This window comes from Phyllobates terribilis, unplaced genomic scaffold (assembly GCF_046119375.1).
Source record: "Phyllobates terribilis strain yellow unplaced genomic scaffold, ASM4611937v1 Scaffold_3__8_contigs__length_932513732, whole genome shotgun sequence".
Lineage (NCBI taxonomy): Eukaryota > Metazoa > Chordata > Amphibia > Anura > Dendrobatidae > Phyllobates > Phyllobates terribilis.
Genome location: NW_027362763.1, coordinates 392059895 through 392066195, shown reverse-complemented (window position 1 = coordinate 392066195; position 6301 = coordinate 392059895).

Sequence of the window (6301 nt, the reverse complement as noted above, 5' to 3'; positions counted from 1 at the left end):
GCGATGGACATAAGGTCTCGAAAATCCTCTGTGTCCACCAGGCAGAAAGGCAGCATTTCTGTAACCAAGAGCTTGCAGATGGTGAAATTCAACCTCTTAGCTTTGTCATGGCTAGGAGGAAATGGTCTTTTACTTGTCCACATCTGAGGGACCGAGGGCTGGCTGTTGTGCTTAGACGGGGTTGAGTAGGGTGTCCCTGGCAAACTGCCGGTTTGTGAGGAAGATGCAGGCTGAAAAGTTAGGTAGCCTTGATCCAAAGGTGGTGCTCTCGATGTCGGAGAGCGCTCAACACCAGCTGGTGTTTCCACTTCCAAATGAAATGATGACCTGCCAATCACACTGGCTGTTGTGGGTAAAGAGGTGGCAGGTCTGCGTCCAAAAACATGTGTGACTGCTGTCCCCCCAGCCACAGAGGATGAAGAGGCCGCGGATGCACAAGATGGGGCAGACGGTGGTTGGCCCAGCCCGCTCGGTCGCATTGTAGCACAGTGAGCTTCCCACTGCAACTTATGCTTCATATCCATGTGACGGTTCATGCATGAAGTACTCAAACTATGGATTTTTTGGCCTCTACTTAGCTTTTGGTGACAAATATTACAGATAACACGAGTTGGGTCATCCTTATCCATCTGAAAAAATGCCCAGGCTATGCAAGGCTTAGAGCCCATGCGACCTGAAGAGCCACCATGACTTGTGGTCAGAGGCAGAGTTGTGGTTGAGGATGCAGTTGTTGACGTGCCTCCAGTACTCCGTCTCTGTCCAGGAAGGCACAACCTAACCTCGTCGTCAATGGCATCCTCCTCCACCTCCTCTGCTGACCTCATCGACTGGCTGACTGTGGATTGACAGTAAGTGGGATCTCCAACCTCGTCATCATCACCCTGTATGTTCTCACACCCGTCGTCCTCAGAGCCAACCTCTTCCTGCCCTGACCGAAAAGTCAAGTTGTCGCTCCCATCAGGTATTTGAGTCTCATCATCGTCTTCATCATTGTCTCCACCAACAGGAGTTACAGTTTGGGAACAAGGGTCTACATTATGCTCAGAACCTTCTTCATCTGGTCCTGGATCCGACTCATAAAGATTCTGGGCATCAGTGCAGATCATTTCCTCGTCTGGATTAACAGAAGCTCTGGAGCAGACCTCCTTTTCCCAGGCTATAGTATGAGTAAACAGCTCTGCAGCCTCAACCATCTGTGTTACCCCATACTCAGACTGGCAGCTGGAGACTTGGGAGCTGTGAGGAAGCAAGTGCGATTGGGGTGACACCTCTGAGGACTGGAGTATTTGTGATGTTGAAGTTGAGGAGGAGAGCCCACTTGAAGGAGCACTTGATATCCATTGAAGCACCTGCTGTTTTTGTGCTTCATCTGGAATTTGTAGCGATGGGCGTGTCCGTAAGAAAGGGATCGTATCACATTGTCCACGAAAAAAAGTAGACATCTTAGTTTGGCTGGAAGATGGTCTTTCTTCTGCAGATGTTACTCCCCCCCACCGTAGGGGGGCTCGACCCACCAGCGGACAGGCACCAGTATTGGGAGAGGGGGGCTGGCCGTCAGGGTCCACCGCGGCTCCGGCACAAACCTGTCGACACGGAGGTCACACGGGCAGGAACGGACTGGCCGTGTCGGCTTCGCACTCCAGCGTAGTCCCTCTACCCGCTCGCGCCCATAACCTCAAAGGGATGTGCAAGCGGCTTTTCTTCCAAGGGCTGTTCCCCGCCCAGCAGGAACATGGGGGAGCTCAGGTCGGCCTTCCACTGTACTCCTTTACCTCCCTCGCCCTCTTTCCTTCTTCCGTTCTCCATCTAACCCCTCGGCTCTGTGGTGTCCGCTCTCCCTCCAGCTCTCTACTTCTCACAGGTGGACTACCGCGTGTATTCACACTGTAGCAAATCTTTTGGGCCCAGGCATAAGAAGTTGCCGAGGTAATGGATAATATGTGCCCTCTTAGAAACGTCCATTACAACCTATTCGAGGAAGCAACTAAACGCCTCAAATAGTGAGCAGGATCTGGACCACCCCATGGGCAAACAGCGATCTATATAGTATGCTCCTTCCCAGAAGCAGCCCAATAGGTGGACACTATTCGGAGGCACAATTAGTAAATAACCGGAACACCGCATCAATGTCTGTTTTGGCCATTAGGGTGACCCTTCCCAACTTCTTGATCCACCTGATTGCCTTGTCGAAGGATGTACAGTATATACTACTGTACTTGGTTCCGCATCGATGTTGTCGTTTACTGACCTGCCCCTTCGATATGACAAATGGTGGATTAGTCCGAATGTGTTGGGTTCCGTTTTTGGCACAATTCACAACGGGGATACCACTACGTCTTGTAAGGAAAGTGTTCTGAAAGGAACCGCCATTCTACCTAAAGATATTTCTTTTTTTAATTTTCTTGTCACGATGTCTGGGTGTTGGTAGGCTGATTTTAGATTTTTACTCCAGCCTTTCTTGATTTTAGAAGGGCATGACATGCCTATATCTGTGTCTCCCCCTCCTTTTCCTCCTCCACCTCTTTTCTTTTCACATGACTATATGTACTTGTCACTTTTCCTTGTGTTGGTTGTGTCTTCTGAGCAGTTTGTCAGTTTTTGGACACCTTTGAAGGTGTTTTCTATGTGTTTCTATGTGTTTTTGTTTGCCTGCCATTGGTTTTAACGATGTTCGACTGTGTTCGACGAACAGTTCGGCGAACATACCGGTGTTCGACGAACCGAACCGAACCCGAACACTACGGGGGTGGCTCAACTCTACTTATTAACACCGGACCTGTGCCTCACCAACACCGGAGCTGCTGCAACCCCCCCACCTATTGTCTCGTTCCCCACCATCCTGTAGAATGTAAGCCGCAAGGGCATGGTCCTCTTCCTTCTGTACCAGTCTATCATTGTTTATTTGTTACTGTAAGTGATATCTGTATTTTGTATGTAACCCCTTCTCATGTACAGCACCATGGAATCAATGGTGCTATATAAATAAATAATAATAATTGTTAATAATAATAACAAAAAGAGAGAATTAAATAAATAAAGATAAGAGACAGTTCCTCATTCATCGATGTATTAACCCCACAGCTCCAACATAATCCATGGCATTCCCATGACATCCACTGATTATGTACTGCAAGCTATCTGAGAATGAAGCTTCATAGGTCATTCCCAGTCAGGCTGCGCTCCGTGACAGCGAGAGCAGTGATGTCAACACCGCTCGTCAGTCGCCGGGTATCGCAGAGCGCTGCCCAACTGGGAGTGATCTATGAAACTTAGTTCTCAGAATGAGGCTCCATAGGTTGCAGTACACAATCGATGGCCATCCTGGGGACACGAATGATTACGTCGGAACTCTGGAGTTAATATATTGGTGAACGAGAGACTGTCTCTTGTTTTTATTTATTTAATTCTCTCTTTTTATGCATTTCAGCTTGCCATTTGAGGACCATGTCAGAATCCTTGGACTACTTTGGACCAACATGGCTTTTTTATTATATATAAATGGGTGAACCAGGGAGTCGGAGTGTTTTTTAAAATAAAATGTTTGTGTGAATTTTATTTTTCTTTTAACTTGCTGGGTTAGTAATGGGGGTTTCTGATAGATGCCTCTCCATTAGTAACCCCTGAACTTGATGCCAGTTGACATTATACAGCTGACATCAACCAAAAAATATTACTCTGATTGCCAACGCACCAAGGCTATTGGGAAGAGCCAAGCAAAGTGCCAGAATTGGCGCATTTAATGGATGCGCCAATTCTGGGGTGGCTGTGGGCTGGTAGTTTTAGGCTGGGAAGGGCCAAAGGACCATGGACCTTCCCAGCCTGATAATATCAGCCCCCAGCTGTCTGCTTTACCTTGGCTGGTTATCAAAAATGAAGGAGATCCCACATCGATTTTTTTTGTCAATTATATATTTATTTATTAACATTCCCCCAAGCATCAACAATCCCATGATGAGGCCGCTGAAGGAGGGACCTCCCCACCAACACTGGCAGACGCAGGTTAGATAGTCGAGGAATCTACTATATGGGTCTACCTGTCAATAATGATGGCAAGGATCCTTTTTGCCTCAGCCTGCCCGTTATTTTCATCACATGCCATGGACTTTGAGGCTGTCGACTTGGGCCATCCTTCAGATATTTATAGACGCCTCTATGACACCAAACACTAAAATGTCAGTCTATAAGTTTTTGAAGAGGTGGCAGCTTTCAAATGCAAATCTAAACCATCCTGTAACATCCCTGGCGGCGTGCTGGCATGGCTTACAACCTCCCAACATGCAAGACCGCTATCTTACCTATCAGTCCAGGCTTCACACTTTGCTCCAGTACCTGCTGTGTGCATGCCTCTTGTGTGATTGCTTAGGGCGGCGGCGCAGTTACTGACTGATTCTTATAGTTACTTTGTGCGCACTCCTAATGCGTCGCCAGCCTATTGCTGTGAGCCACTGGATATTTAAACCCACTCCACCCAGTAGGAGGCACCAGAGCAACACTTTCTTTCAGTGTGTTCTGTGCAACTGAGTTGCCAGGTCCTGTCCTGTATCTTGTCTGTTTCCGCCACCCTGAGGGCTGCATACCCAGGCCTGTTATCTGTATCTGTGACTTCTAGTCTGTTTCCGCCACCCTGGGGGCTGACTTCCCAGGCTCGTTCCTGTACCTTGTTCCGGGTTCAGTTCTTGTCTGAACTGTGTCCTAGCCCGTTACCTGTTTGTCTCTATGTCTGTACCTGCCCTTTTCCTGCAGTGTCTGAACTTGCACCTAACTCCAACTCATTGTCTCTGTACTTCTGTTTGTGAGTTTTGTGTCCACTCGCTACTTCATTGTAAGTACCTTGTGTGTATCTGGTTCTGCTTGTCCCATTTTCCTGCCTCTGTATCTACCTCCTGTGTACTAACCATCTTCCTGTATTTTCCAGTCTGTTCCATGTGAACAGAGCCCTGTCCTGTCTGCCTGCACCAGTCTGCTCTGTTCTGCTCTGCTTGTTCACCGAACCTGCAGTTTCGCTCTGCTCTGCTTCTTCACCCCACCTGCGGTTTTGCTTTGCTCTGCTTGTCCACCGCATCTGCGGTTTCGCTCTGCTCTGCTTGACCACCGCACCTGCGGTTTCGGTCTGCTCTGCTTGTCCACCACACCTGCGGTTTCGCTCTGCTCTGCTTGTCCACCGCACCTGCGGTTTCGCTTGGCTCTGCTTGTTCACCGCACCTGCGGTTTCGCTCTGCTCTGCTTGTCCACCGCTCCTGCGGTTTCGCTCTGCTCTGCTCCCCTTGTCCTCCGCGCCTGCGGTTCTACTCTGCTAGTCCACCGCACCCGCGGTTCTGTTCCTGTATCCCAGTCTGTACTGGTCCCTATCCAGCCTGCGTCCCTACCTGCCAGTATCTGCCAGTCTGCATACCAGCCGTGCCTGCCAGCACCCATCTGTCTGCATACCAGCTGTGCCTGCCAGTAGCCGCCTGTCTGCATACCAGCCATGCCTGCCAATACCCACCTGTCTGCATACCAGCTGTGCCTGCCCGTTACTGCATTCCCCGGTGTGGGTCAACAGCTGTGACCGGGGTCTGACCTGGAGTAGCACCTGGTCCCTCTGCTTGGTTCCTCCCTGGTTCACGGAGTCGACTGAGCCGCCGTGCGACCTTAGTCGGACCGAGTTGATACTTAGTCACGCCCCTCCAGGCACTCCTCGGTTCATGGTCCAGTGAAATCACTAGCCACTCTCACGCCAGTTAGTCTGGGAGTGTGCGCAACACATCCCATGGAGGCAGAGCCTGTGCCAACAGCAGCCTCACCATGCAAGCTGCCACCACCACTGCAGATACTATGTCAGTTGCCACAACCACCACAGCCACCATGTCAGCTGCTACCATCATCGCAGCCACCATGTCAGCTGCCACCACCACATCTCAATATGGGAACCAATTTCAGTACACACATGGCATGGACAGACAAAGAAGTGGCCCAAGGCAAGTTTATGGTGTGGTGCCACTGCTGCATCCAAGGAGCAGCAAAACTAAGCAGGAGGGGGGGTTTTAGCTTAACCCAACCTTACCTGGTCCCTCCTCCTGCACATGGTAATTACCCTCCCTTTGACTCTATTCCCTCAGCCTCTTCCTCTTATGTGATACCACCACAGGCTGCTCCCCCACCACAGGCTGCTCCCCTAGTCCTGTCCCTCAGTCCGCTTCCACGCCAACATATTATAATTTATAAATGTTGTTTTAATATGGTCTCTGTTATGCACAGCAATTACTACTCTGTAGTGACTCGCATCAGACCAGCAAAAGCGCAGTCACAGATGCACTTTGTG